This window comes from Netta rufina (assembly GCF_964035555.1).
Source record: "Netta rufina genome assembly, chromosome: 5".
NCBI classification, from domain to species: Eukaryota; Metazoa; Chordata; class Aves; order Anseriformes; family Anatidae; genus Netta; species Netta rufina.
The window spans coordinates 32126885-32142007 of record NC_140128.1 but is presented as its reverse complement, the minus strand read 5'-3'; positions in this window follow the sequence as shown (position 1 = coordinate 32142007).

Below are 15123 nucleotides of genomic sequence, written 5' to 3'. Positions count from 1 at the left end.
CCTGCCTTCTTGCTCCTGCAGGCTGGCCCTGTGTGGTGTTCACATGGAAGACGTGGAAAACGGGTTAGAGGACTGGTGTTCCTGGGGAAAGCACGAGGGCAGCAAGCAAAAATTACACATTTCTGTCCTGCTCTGTTGTTTCTGTACAAACTGCAGCTCTTCAGGATCTACTTCAGCATCACCCCAGGATACAACTAGTTGTACCAGAGTCCCAGACAAACCACTCACCTTGTTCTTCACTGCCAAACACCGTGCCACTAGGCAAGCCAACACCTGCTCTAGCATCCAGCTGGGAGCAGAATGGCATCCATCCAGCACAGAACTGGCCAACAAGTGTATCGCTGCCAGAATGCCAGCCACATGGCCTTGGATTTGCAAAGCCACAGAAGTACCTGTGCCAAGGCAGTAGGGTTGACTTATTCCAGTATCAGCAAACAAGAACGTCAGAGGGAGAGGGACATGCACACCTCCTGCCTCCACCATACTGTCTTCTCAAGATCCTGCCACCAGCATCTCTGTCAGGATGCAAGAGCCTGTCCATGTAGATTTTGGACAATACACTCACCACTATTACTCCCTTACTCCCTTTCTCTAATCTCCCAACAGAAGAAAAAAGAAAAAAAAAAGGTTTTCCTCTTTATCTTACCCTTCTTCTTCAGTTCTCTCTGTTTCACTGTCCTCCTACTGGCACAATTTATGCTATTCCCAAGCATTTTCATTCACTGCTCAGACCAGTTTTCAGATGAGAGATGGGTGGTATTTATAAACACTTGTATCTCAGTCTATATCAGAGCTTACACGGAAAGAAACTCTTCCACCTCCCATCTACTGGCCATGAAAATACTTGCAAATACTAAACGTCTCATTCCCACAGCCTGGGACCATCAATCTACTTCTCCCAGGCAGCGAGGGTTTGCAAATACCTAACACTCGAATTGAATTGCTGATCGGAACTAGTGCTGCAGACTTGACACCCTCCCATACCCAGAATTTTTAAATGTTTTGTACACATTTGATCTCTTCTACTTCTAACAAATGATCAGGACTCAATGATAATTTACTTTGAAGCTGGAAAGGGACGTAGATGTGGATTTTTAAAGCTTCGTTCATCTCCCATATGGACAGGCTGTATGCACAAGAAAATGCAAAGCTTTGAAGTGAATCTGTCAATTTCTGATCAAAACAAAGTTCAACCCCAGTGCAGACACAGCCTGCCTTGAAACCAATGTTTTGTTTGTCTTACTCTGTTACCACCCTTTTCTGTGAAGTACGTGGGCAGATACCTTGCGGGAAGGATGCTAGAAGACACAAGAATTACACAAGTATTACCTCATGCAGTATTTATGGCCTACACTTGGAATATTTTTACCATTTTTAACGATCTCATTCTTGACCAATGCCAATTAGATATGATGCTGCTTGCTCCATCATCTCTAAATGAAGAAGAGGCCCAGGCAGTTTCACAGTTTTGTGTTGCTCTTTGGTTTTGGTATTTTCTCTCTCTCTTTTTTTTTTTTTTTTTTAAATCAAGACCTTCATGTAAAAGCAACAGCCAGACCAGATCAGCTGAAATACTTCTTCCTGCCCCTGCTTTTGTGCAAAAATTGGACTAAAACCATTCAGATTTAAGAGCTTTGTGCGCCAATACAAAGTGGATTTTCAGAGGTTCTGAGTTTGCAGGGACTACATTCACTGCAGCACTCAGTAATGAGGAAACAGGCCTCTTCATCTGATGCCAGCATCACGAGTTAGTTGCCGATTTCAGACATCTCAACACGCTGGCCTTAATGAAAGCTGTCAGCTCAAGAGTCCCAGAACAACAACTTCCATTTACACCAAGCCTACACATGGCATAGGCAGCAGCAAGGGGAGCTTCCTCGTACCCTCTGAACCATAAAACCCTCCCAACAGAGGAAAAAGATGCCCAGCCTCTCTGCCAGACAGCGTCAAGAATGTCTGCGGAACACGGCCACCACTGGGGGCAACTTCCCAGCATGAAGGTAGGGGAGGGGAGCATGCTGCTACCTTGCCTCACACACCTGGGATGTCACTGTGGCTCTGACTGATGCTGAGCAGGCAGAAACGCTCCCAGTTCCCCTCCAATTGCACAGCAAAAATTGCAGCTCCTGCAGACGGCTCCTGTTTTGTGCACTGCTAGCATACGCACGCCTACTTGCAGTTTATTTATGGACCTTTCTGCCTCAATAGGGGCTCCAGTAGTCATACCTCAGTAGATAGGTCCCCCTTTCACATGCATAAGCAGCATCGCATGCATCAAAAGCCAAGTGTTTCATGCCCTGTCATCATGGGCTTCAAAGCCTGAGCGAGGGTGATGCTAGGATTAGCAGACACAAAACGCCTGGTTCTAAGCAAAGCGTGCTGCTAATCTTTCTGCACTAAGCTCCTTCCACACACACCATTGTCTGAGTCTCTGCATATCACTTACATTATTCAAGAATATATGGGGCCTTGAGGCTGCCTTTAATTGCCTGGAGAATTGTCAGGCAGAAGCAGCCAACTTTGCAGTCACTGTCTAAAGAGATGGGACAGAAACGTGTCAGGAACCATTTCCTCAAAGTCAGTCCTTCCTCCATATGGATATGAAAGACACCCAAACAGTTACAGGGTGGTAATACGGAGGTGGGGCATTAGTCTGGTGTGAAAAATAGATAAAAGACTTCAATGTGTTCTTTCTGTTTTCTGAGTCTAGAAATTTAATACAACCAAGGCCTTTGACTTGGTCCTTCTGCAGTCTAATGGGCAAGAAGTTGTTTAAATACACATGGTACTTGCAGACAGACTGAGGTAAAAATAATTTACTTTGAAACAGTACCTCTTTCCATGCCTTCTGGAGGCTACCTAGGCACTTTAGCAACACTCACCTGGCCATCACAAAGATCAATTCTCATCCATCAGCACCCAGAAAAAACATGTAAGAAAAATAACTAACTGTACTGATCATCAGCACTGCCACCAGCACCACACAGCCTGATTATCTGCAGTCTCACAACCTGCAATTTAAAAGCTACCTGCTCAGAAGCTGTCTGTCTACAGGGACCACCACCTAGCCAACACGCAGCCTGCTGGGGACACCTTGTCCTAGGGATCAGAAACACAGTGAAAGGCCCATAAGCACCTATACGCACCAAAACACTGTGATTGTTATGCAGATATGGGATCATCTGCTGGTGTATCCTCTGTCTGGACTAAGAATCTCAATAAATATCTTTCTGTTATGCTTTGGACTCATGGATATGGACGGTGGATACGGTTGCTTGAAAAGCCTGTCAGCGCTGCAGCTAGTTTAACAAACATGGTCGGGACCAATGGGTGAAGTTGGAGTAAAAAAAGGTGCAAAAGGACAGACGGCGATGAAGTCTTTGAGTGCTTCAAGTGCAAAGACACGTTTTTGGATTACCCAACTTCAGCTCAAGTGTCACCCTGAGGAGGAAGGCTGGTTAGGGCAGTAGGGGCCTCCAGTCACAGCCTAACACATCACTGGTGTATCGCAGAGGGTGGCACTTATGTTACAGACACACTGAGGTTTGCAATACTCCTGCAACACTCCCCTGAAGCAGCCCTTGAGCTCTGGAGGCACATGTTACTCCTCCCTGCCGCCTCCCCTAGCCAACACAGAACAGTACCCAAATCAAGTGCAGTTTTGTACGAGCAACACACCACGCTCCTGCCCAAGATGTGTAGTTGCCACCAGGCTACAGAAGACCACACTCGGTGCAATCCCCTGTCACAGCGACTTTTATTCTGCTCTAGACCACCTGCATTTACTTGGCGTTGTTTCTCCTGCAGCAGCAGAGGCCCGCAGAGCCACAAAGCCGCACACCAGCCGCGAACTGGGCACGGGCTGGCCCTGAAGGCCCTTTCCAACCTTAATAACTTTCTGGGTCTGTGATTTTACGGCTCCACAGGCCGCAGGGCTGCGTACAAACAAGAAACCGCCTCAGGCTCCGAACAGATTCTGCAAGTTGCCAGCATTTCACCCCCGTCCTCAAGTCTACAGCGTTATATTGGTTTATTAAAGCTGCCGAGTTTGAAATAAAAGAGAAAAGAGCTCCCAAGGGCCGCAGGCAGCGCCTCCCGGGCCGGCCGGTAACGCGCGGGGCCCCGCACCCGGCCCCGCCACCACTCACCTGCGCTCGGCCCGCACCGCTCGCCGCCAGCACTTCCGCTCCGCCCCGCAGCGGCTACTTCCGCCCGGTAGCGCTACTTCCGCCCGCACTTCTCCTCCACGGGGGGGCGGCGCCATTTTGCCTCCCCTCAGTGCCTGTCCTTTGGGGGTCTCACGCGCACCTTGCCCTGCTCGGTGATGAGCTCAAATCTTTCCCCCAAATCTTTCTTAGGTTGCACAGCACAAATGCGCGCTCCCCCAGGTGTAAATATAGGGCACCACCTCATAATAGTAACATATGCCTGCCAGTATTAAAACACATTTATGTAAATCTCTGATCTGTCCATTCTCTTTTATTAGAGGTTGTTGGTGTGCCTGAGACTATAGGTACTTCAGGAGGACGGATATATAAAGCTACATGAACAGAGCTATAATTTATTATTCATGCCTAATTATTCATGTATTATTCACATACACCAAGCTTTATTAAATAATTCTGGAAAGCAGTCGTAACTTGCAGAAGCATTTATTTTAATAGTGGTCATTAGTTTTAGTGCTTAATCAACTTTGAGCTTTATTTTTATTTTTTTTTACCAGAGGTGAACTCAGTGGGCATGAGTAGGGATGCAGGTTGCAGCTCTTGGGCCAGGTGGTCCCCCTGTTTGAGAAGGACTCACCACAAGTGCCCCAATACCATAAGGAATGCAGTACGTTCCCATCTGCTGGATCTCATTAGGCTTTTTATTCCTTCAGAAAACTATGCTACTGGCAAAATTGCAGTCAGATTCAAGTTTGACACTTAATTCTCTATAGAAATTAAGATAAACCCTTACCCTGACAACAGTGGTCTCAACAACAATGTCTGTGAACCAGTTGTGATTAACTTGTACAAAATGGAACTTCTCAGTGAAAATACTGGGCAGAAAACATCTCCCTCAGCTGTCATCTGATGCTTTGTGCTATTCCTGAGATAGTGAGGTTGAAGATTGTGTTGCTTTAGATCATTAAATACTTCTTAAAGCAGAAACCAGCAAAATCATTTGAAGATGACCAACTAAGTAGCCAAGAGTGAGCCCAATTCTAGGCTTGTGGGTGGACAGTTTTCTACCTGGTTCTGGCACAGGTGTTTGAGCAGTTTCTACTATTATGTCTGTGCTTATAGGTGACCCTAGCAGGAGGAATAAAATTACATTTGGAGATTCTCAGAAGAGAGCCTTAAGAGTGTTTGGAGTGCCTCCCTGGTGCTGCCATGCCAGACTGCGGTTCATCAGCTGGCAGAGCTCATCTTTGCACTCCTTAAAGGAACTGGAATCAAAGTCAAGCCTAGTTCAATAATAGCAGTGACTGTTTAGAAACGTAAGGTCCAATTCTCCATTCCACTGAAATCAGGTGTTAGCCCTACCGCCACCATCTGTCATTTAATTTTGTCATTCACAGATTCTGCTGGTTTGGGATGCAAGAAACACTTTGAAATAACTGTTCAAGTTTCTTGCAGTTAAGCCTCGAGAGCACCATTTTCTAGTCCCTTCTCCATGGAACCATCTGACACTGCTCTTGGCAACATGAGTCTGTGGCTACCGCAAGAATGGCACCTGGAAGCAAGAAGTTTAATGTTCTATTTGGTGCCTTGTTGGCTTCTGCGCATTTTTGTGCTTGTGGGTCTGTTAAGGTTGTGTAGAGCTGCTTTAAAACCTATTGAAATCAATGGATTATGTCTCTGCCTGAGGCAAAAGGTGGAATTTGGATTTTAGTTTATTGTGCTGTTCATCTTTAGACCAGACAAGAGAGCATTGATTTTACAGAAGGATTTGGCAGATACATTGGTAGGAGTAGACCTTTTTCACTCTGAGGCTTTGCTGGCGCTAAACTTCTGAACAATTTGCCAGGACATTTGGGTTCTGTTACCTGGATAATAAGGCAGAAAAGCTTTAGCACTGGTTGCATTGGAATGTATTTCAGTTAAGTGTTGAGACTGTTTTAATTGTCTGACAACTGCTCATGAAGTTGACTTGTTCTGAATTCAGAGAATTTAATAACTATTTGTAAAATCACTTTGACCTTACCGACATTGTTAGTATAGAAATGAAGTAAATGAATTACTATACATCCAATTAAAAAAAAAAATACCCTAAAGGTGTTACAGGATATTTGGTCCTATTTATCTTATACTGAATCAATTCAGCAAACTAGATAGCCTGAGACACGAAAGGGCATGTATGAGCTACAGTTCTTAGGGGTGATCCGCTTGTCATCTTTTTGTCTTAAGCCCAGGAAACATGTATATGATATACATAACCAGTTGCTAGCAGAATTTTGCTTTGCCTTAGTAGTTCTCTGATGATGATGATGATGATAATAATAATAATAATAAACATGTTAACTTTGTCTCTTGCTTTCTTCTGAAGTAAGCCTGCACCTTTCTGTAATACTTCTCATGTTAATGATCTGCACTGAACTTAAGAAAGCTAGCAAGTGTTATCTGAGTTATATCTAATCTGAAACTAATCTGATGGCAAACAAGCGTAACTGGTCAATATCCACAGATGGTAATCCTATCCTGAGAGCGGTGTGGCATTTAAACTGAGCAGCCATAAGCATTTTTCCTCCCTGATTTCTCTCACACTGGCTGCACAAGTTCTACAGCCACACATGGTGATTCTTAGCAATGCATATGAAGCGAACAAATAATCTTTTTTTTTTTTTTTTTTTGACAGAAAGATATAAAAATATGCTCAAAATGTTTTTTATTTTAATTACTGCAAGACAGGAATACTTCCTGTCAACACTCCTGGAGTTTTATGTATCTTTTCTTCATTCTATTAATTATTTACCTTTTGTTTTAATAATACAGCTAAGGACACTATATATAGCTGATGCTCTATCAATAAATCATGCTTGTGCGTCTTCATATTTATCCTATAAATTATAAGTATCTACACACTTGCGGGGATCTGCTAAGCTCTTCTGGCAAGGAAATTCCCACCAGAGCATCTATAAGAGTCATTGGAGGTGAACTCAAATAATTCCTCACTTAAGGAGAGCCGTTTTATGATATTTTAAAAGCTCATCAGTCTTGTCACAGGCCCTGATGTTCTCCCTCACCCCCTTCTTCTTGCTTGCCACAAGCGAGTAGCTTCATGTGACTTTCTGGTGGATGTTTTTGATCTTCCAAAGCAGAGAAGCATAAGAGCCTACAACCAAATGCTTTCTCACTAGACTGTAAAATCCAGAGGATCAGAACAACAAAGACAATATGGCAGTGGCCTTAGTGGGATTAGAAGGTAAATCTGTAAATGCAACAATATTATCTGTGTTGCAGAGATGGAAAATATTTGGATGAGTTGCCTAAGAAGGAAATGGCCACGGAGACAGATAATCCTAGAGTTTTGTTTCCAGAAGACAAAAACCGAAGTCAATAACAGAGTAGGTAAAGAGCAGGGTGGTGAGAAGTACACAGATTTGCTGGGGAATAGAGAACTGGTAATAATACGGGATAGGTCCAAGATACAAGTCCTTACGCATGTTCTTTGTAAAAAGGAGTTGAGACTGGTAGAACAAAGTGTTCCGTGGCACGTTGTCACCTGAGCTATAGGTTCAAATCTGCAAGGATTGGGCCTTGAACTTGAAAGAAACGGTAATATATCATGCCTCAAAGGAATAGTTGCACTGCACATTGACACCAATCTCTGCAGGAATCCGGTTGGAAGAGAAAAAGCCTGAACCAGAAGGCAGGGAAGTACACACAGCGGTGTCACACAAAGCACAGCAGGAGTCCCTGTGGTATTAAAAAAAATACACGTGTTCTTGAAGAAATGTGCATGCGCAAGAGCAGAACCAGATTGTGAGTAATCAATGGCAGCTTTCTCGCTGGTGGGAGAACAGGGTAGGCAAACAGAGATGGAGCATAAGTCTGAATGTCCTGAGAGATCCATCTGCAGAGCTTTGGCTTTTTCTGCAGCTCTCTAGCCAACTTTTGGGGTGAGACCCTGGGATTCTGTGAGAAAAACACTTCAGACTGCTGTGGATTCCTAGGACTAGGTAAAGCAGGAATATTTTAAATCAGACCTCTACTCGCTCACCAATAAAAAGCACAGATCCATAATCAATGTAAATTGATTTAACCATGTAGTGAGGGGGAGAGGTTGCATGTTTTAAAAGCCCAAAACAACAGAGTATTTACTCATCTCTAGCAGTGCATCTGCCAAACATTGTGTTGGTTCTTGACAGTTAGCATGGGATTTCCTCTTGGTTGTTTGTTTTATCAATTGTTTCTATAGAAATGCCATTTTTATCAGACTAGATGAAAATATCCTGAAATAAAACACATCTTCAGCAAATAAAGATATTTCTTGCTCAGTCTGTATAATGTATGCCTATCACACTGGGACTTCCTCACCGCATTACAACATCAAAATAAAATACTTCTAAAAGTGAACTGACATACAGCTGAGACTCCAGAGGGCAGGCTGCTGTGGAAATTAGAAGGGGCAGTCAAGCAAATGCGTTTCTCAAGTCAGGTCTTTCAAACGCTGCATCTGAAGAGTATTGCAGGTGAAAATCACTGTTTGCACAGATGGTGAATGCATCATCAATGACATTCACTGGTTCACAGAAGGCTTAAATGGAAATAGTCTCTGAGCTGACCCTGCCTGGCAATGCTCTCTGCCCCTAATATCACCAAGGGAAGCAGCATTTCTGAACTTCAGCTTCCCTGGGCTGAGGACAGTGTCTCTGATGGCTACTGCTGCTGGATCTGTCTGCCAAAATTTGAGCAATGTAGTGGATGCAATCAAGTCTACTGTCATAGATTTTAAAAGAAGCCTGTCAAAGTGCCTAAGCCTCATATTTCACACAATTTAAGACAGTTTAAAGCACTGGCTGTGCTCAGATGATTATCCTCTGTGGCAAATCTCCTGGAGAACTGGCTGTTTTGTTGGCAGTTTAGGATTTGTTCCTTTCTTCAGATTATTTCCTGATGTATCATGCAGAAAACCTTATCCTTCTGCATCCCAGCAGGATGAGAGTGATGCATGCATGCTTCATCCAGATCCCACCTGTACCAGCAGAATGTGCACCAAAAGGAGTGCCCAGGGAGGCTCACTTTCCCCAAAATCCAGCCCTGGCACCTTGGGAACAGGAAAGGTGGCCTTTGCCATGCTCTCAGTTTGGGGAGCTCAATATTCAGTGCGGATGCATGCTCAGCAGCTAGTTCATACTGCCTGTACACCCAAGCCTGAAGTACTTAATTGTCAATAACTATGCTAATGCTGCTAGATCTGCCAAGAGTTTTTAACAGTGATGATCGTGTTGTCCTGATGATTTAAGTGATCTGGCAGAACTAACTGCAGTCACACAGAGTTGGGTTTTTGCCTTTGTCTTTGAAAATGTAAAGGGCTGCAGTGGCTGGCTCTGCCTTGTCTGTGTGAGGACTCACCCATGGAGTCTTATTAGGCCCAAGCTGGTTTCCCAGCTCCCCAGGGGTGACATGAAATGCTGTGGGTTCCCAGAGGAGCATGCTGGTGGTGTGCATTTCTACTTCTTGGGAGGAAAACACACAGCATTCACCAGCTGTCCAGGTAGGGAGAGACAGGCAGTGTGGTGTCTGGAAGAGGGGTTTTCTAAGGAAACAACCATGGTTATCAGATGGGATATTTAACACTTATATGTGGTACTGGTACTAAATCACTTCTGAACTTTTTTGAACCATGCCTAGCACCAGGACAAGACTGTTCCCTCACTGGTGATACTTGGTGAGGGAAGCAAAATCATCAGAAGTAGGCTCCAGCTGCCTGCACTTCTCTACCAGGTTGATGTGGAAGCATTTTTCTAGAGTGCTCTCTTATGCTCTTTCTTTGCCTGACAACAAGTTCTCTTCAGTGTTTTGTGTTTGTTTATTATTATTTATTGTTATTATTTTCAAGGGCATTTATAGCTATTGTGATCTCTTGTGACAATTACCTTCATGAGGAGAGAAGAAGTCGATGGCTCCCAGAGGAAGGCCCACAGCAGAGAGCCCCCCTCCTGCTAGTGGCAAGCGGCGCCACTAGCAACGCCAACACTTTGAAGCCCTTTTCGTCTGTGACACAGTTACAGGAGAAACAGCAGAGATCTCATGGTTGCACAATGTCACCGTGTTGGAGCACCGACTGCTCAGATGCATGTGAGCACCTTTTCATGTTGGTCTGTCACTGGGGTCCACGCATTTATTTAAAAGTCTGTTTGGCAGTAGGCAACAGCCCTGGGGTCTGGCAGGCTGCCTTCTGGAGACATACAGCAGCAGCGACTGCCCAGCTTTTTTCCCATGGGAAAATGCTGGGAACCCGCCAAATTATCAACTTGGCTCTGGGATGTCACTGCCCAGATGGCCGTTCTGCATCAGAAGGCGTGAGACACGGAGGTCAGTGCGTACATCTGGGCTTCTGGGTTTAACTTTGGAAAGAAGTTGGTCAAGCCATGTGATAGTTGGGTGTTTCCTGCTGAGAACCAGAGGAACCTATCTGCTCTTTCCCTGACCATGCACCCCCTGTTTTGGTGCTTGGAGCCACAGGTGAATATCCCGGCCTAGAGTTGCTCTGAGGCAGCTGTAGGTCCTTCACGCTGCCTGCGGCCTGTTGTGTCCTGCCTAGGGCTGGGGGGAAAGTGTGTGACAGCTCTTGGTGACAGTGATTGGGACACAAGTAGGGAAGGTTTGTCAGGACTCAAAGACTGAAAAAGCTGGGAAAGAACTTGTGGGTGATGGTGGTTGTCCAGGTGTTGGAAACAGCACCTCAGAAGGAGCAAGATAAGGGAAAGAGAACTAGACAACTGGTGCCAAATTTGAAAGGCGCAAGCTAGAGGAATAGATGAGAAGGGAGAACATTTCATTCTGAGGGGAAAAAGCAAATGTCAGTGCAAATTCTGTCGTATCTGCACAAGTCAGCAATGGTATTATTAAACCTAGAGCTTGAGAGTGGGCATCACTGCAAGCAGGAAAGAGATTGTGAGAGGCAGGGCAGGGACATCTGAGGGAATGGGAGGGAGGCAGTGCAGGAGAAAAGAGCCTGGGATGTAGAGATGGACTGAGAAGTTAAGAGAAGATGGTGAGCAGTGCCAGGAGGTGACCAGGGCAGGAGGTGACAAGGAATAAAAGGAGTTCTTTGCTCCTCTAGCGAGGGCCCTTGTCTTGGGCCTCACATCTCTATGGGTGACAGCCATGCTGTCCAGCCATGTTGTGTCCCCACAACCCACTAAATTTTGTCCATTAGCTATTAAAGCCCAGGCTCCTCTGGACAACAGCAGTTGACAACAGGGGTAGCTACATACCGGGCATGGTACCAATGCCACCCGGCTCATTTCATGCTGGTAATTGGAAGGGCACCACACGACATCAGGCTGCTGGTTCATCCCACTGTGCTTCCTGGAACTGTGACCGTCACCCTGACAGCCATGGATATTATTTGAGTCAGAATGAGGCATCCTTTGTCAACATCACTATATTAGAGAATGCAAAGACTTTACAACCCAAGAGACAGTATTGCCTTTGTCCTCTTTTTCTCCGAGAAGGCAGCAAACTACAAGCACCAGAGGATGTAATCCAAGTGCTAATAAATTATTGATGTCTCCCTTCAGCTTTTTACTTACTAAAAGGATATCAAAGCTCAGTTTGTGAATGGTCCAGACAGATTCTCTTTTTCTATATCTACAATTTAATTCACAAATATTGCACTAAGCTTTAATATTGACGCAATGTGGTGTTCTCCCTTTACAGACTTTGCAAAGGCTAATAGACGTGGTTTGGATTATACAGACTCATAAACAGATACAGTGAAGGAAATGCCACTCGTGACTCCAATAGAAATTTGAATTTGTAATTAAAAAAAGAAAGCTTGGTATTAACTAGAAACGCTGTGGTTGGGATTTGTTTGGGTTTTGTTGTTGTTGTTTTGTTATGTGGTTTTTTGTTTGTTTGTTTTTTTAACACATTAAGGGCTGATCAAAAGCCTGTTGAAATAACTGGGCTTGCTCCTTAGGGATAGGCTGTCTAGTTCTTTGGCACCTCACACAAGTCGTAGGACAGTATGACGTATTTTATATTTAGCAGTAGCTCCTCTCTTCCAATATGTCTATTTGCATAAGTCAACTTACAAACCATCTGTATTGGAAATATTCTTTCCATTACTTTTAGCTTTTGGGACAGCATGTGGCAGTTTCTTAACAGCATATATTAATTTACACTGGTTTTTGGAGCAGCAAATAAGTAATTTGAAGTTGTCATACTGCAGTTTCCCTGCTAGGAATCTCCCCTGGACAGAAGGCTTAATGTTTCTCTTCCATTAAAGTGCTCTGTGAGTTTTGATGGCCATAAACACTCAGGATCCTGATAGCTGTCTCATCTGGAAGACAGGCAACAAGCTCCTATGTATACCTTAAAAAGGTTTCAGACCTTTATAAAATTTAGCCCAAATGCTGTGTCGCACTAAGGAGCAGAACAAAATTCTGCCTGTTAAATCGGTGCACCGGCCTGGCCGAGCTCAGAGAAAGGATTAGCAGCGTTTTAAGAGGCATGCTCTGAGTGACAGGGGGCTGATTTCAAACCAACAGTGACTGCAGTTCCTGACTGCACCAGTTTCTTGGTGCTCTGAATAGAGGAGGCAGCACCACAACCCGTGTTGTCTCTGTTCTCTGTTAGCCATTTAGAAAGTGTGAGTGACCAGGCACAAAGCCCAGAAACGACAGCTAATTTTTACAATATGGTATACATATTTTGCAAGCCAGCCTGCAAACTGCTTATGACATTTTTGGTACTATATATATAAATATTCATAATTAATCTATGTTAGAATAGAGGGAAAAGCTTCTAAAGAACAAAAATAGCCCCTTCAGGCAGCTTACACCAGTGACACTGATCCCCTGCATTTCTGAAATTAAAAAATGAGCTTTGCACAGATTTTTGCAGTACTTTCTGGAATTCAAGCTTCTTTCTTTCTTTTTTTTTTTTTCCTTTTTTTTTTCCCCTGTTTCTTCAGGTTGTGAAGGCAGCCTTGATAACAGAGATTGATGCACTGAATCTGGAGCTAGAGAGGTGGAAATAAAGGCACCGAGTGAGATATGACATTTCCAAAGCTTCAATCTCAGGGGCAGCAACATTCATTTTCCCTTCTCCAGGTCTGCTTCATCTGCAGGCTTTTCCCTATGTTTTTCAGGTGCCACCTGGATGCTGACAGCATGTCAGGTAGGAAGATGTACAAGCCTGTGCCTTTCGGATCAAAAGCTTGAGTTCAACTGGGGGCTACCTAACCCCAAGAGACATCTTCTTCCCTTAAAGGTGGAAGGGCTGATTATCCAGTCCCTGGCACTGCTTGTAGCTGTAACCCAAGCACCGGTCAGGATTGGTTTAGATTAAATAGCTCACAGGTTATTCAACATCAAAAGCTGAGTGTCTGTGGAAATGAAAATAAATTAAAAACCTTCATGAAGCTGTTCAGGCTGCCCCAAAGCCCGGTGGGTATTAGATGTATTTATTAAACAGAGGTGACTATTCGGCATAGGATGACAGACAAACCTGAGCTCTGCCAGGTCTTTGTTTTCTGTCCTTGTGTGACTCAGCTCTTAAATTTGATTCTCCTACTCCTTGGCTGCTCGGCTGGCCTGGCTGACACCTCCCTGACGCACAGCCTCTCTCTCCCTGCTGTCTGTAAAAACGGGGTCCCCGACTTCAGAAAACTGCCCTCCCCTTTTGCCTTACCATATGGGGAGGCATCTTCTCCACTGCCTCGCAGCACACCAAAGCCCATTTTTTCCACCTCCCTTTGTTGCCACTGATGCCTTTGACTGCTGCTGTTCAACAGCCCCCACAAGGAGAATTTGGCACAAGCGTAATGCTCAGTTTGGGTTTCTCTGTGGACAATTCTCTGGCTGGGCACATTTCCCCTCTAACCACAGCCCCATCCTGTCCCGGCACCGCTACCACCACCGTTTTTACAGTGTATGTAAGGTCACTGAAACCGTCCAGACAACCACGCACGAGCTGACCAAGCAAAATGGATTTTAAATTTCTCTCTTCCCCTATAGGTCCTGGCGGGTACAGCACAGGCACTCCTTATGCATTCTCTGCTGCTCCTTCCTGCGTCCCAGATGTGATCTGCTCCCTGCCCGTCTGCTGCCCAACCTGTCCCCTAGAGATCCTTCCCCGTTGTGCCACCTGCAGAAAGGAAACAAGGTATTTTAAATGTGCGTTTTCATGTGGTTTAGAGAACCTGCATTGTACTGTCTGCCACTGAGTGCTTCTGGCAGCTCCTCTGCAGGGCTGGCAGGAGCAAAAGCCAGACTACTCTGTGCATATGTACTGGGTGCAGCCAAGCAAATGCCCCTCCTGGCAGGAGGAGATGAGCTCTGGGGAGAAAAAGGCACCTGCGGCTGTAGTTGCAGCAGCAGTGTGTGCATTGCTGTTGGTCCAAAGCCACAGGAGCCAAAGGGAACTTGTCCGTTGTCTCTCATGGATGCCCTTCTCCTCCAAAGCTAGGTGGGTTTCCCCCCTCTTGGATCAGCCAAGATTTGCCCAATGCAATCCATGCCCTGAAATCCAGATGTAGCAGGTGCAACACTTCTGGAAAACCCCAGCTTTGGGGCTTTTCTCCCTGTACATCCACACACCAAGCGCCGTTCCCTGCTCTGCAGCCCTCCTAACCAGCCTGGTACGCAGCCCGAGTGCCTTACGCTGGAGTGGAGCTGTACAGAGCAGCACGCCTGAAAAGCAGCAAGCATGTTGGAGCAGGAGTTGAGGTGCGAATATTAAAGCTAGGGCTGATGCCTCAAGTCTGCTCACTTGCCCGTTTGCAAGATTTTACGGAGCATTTAAGATATATACTGCTGTAGGGCACTGAGAGAGAAACAGATCAAGTGAGATGAGCCTCACAAGGCAAAAGAGTGTAATGAAACATGAAGCAAACATGCCGGGGTAAGATGGTGCAGCACACCAGTCCTGGGCAGCAGGAGAGCAGATAATGATGGGATGCACA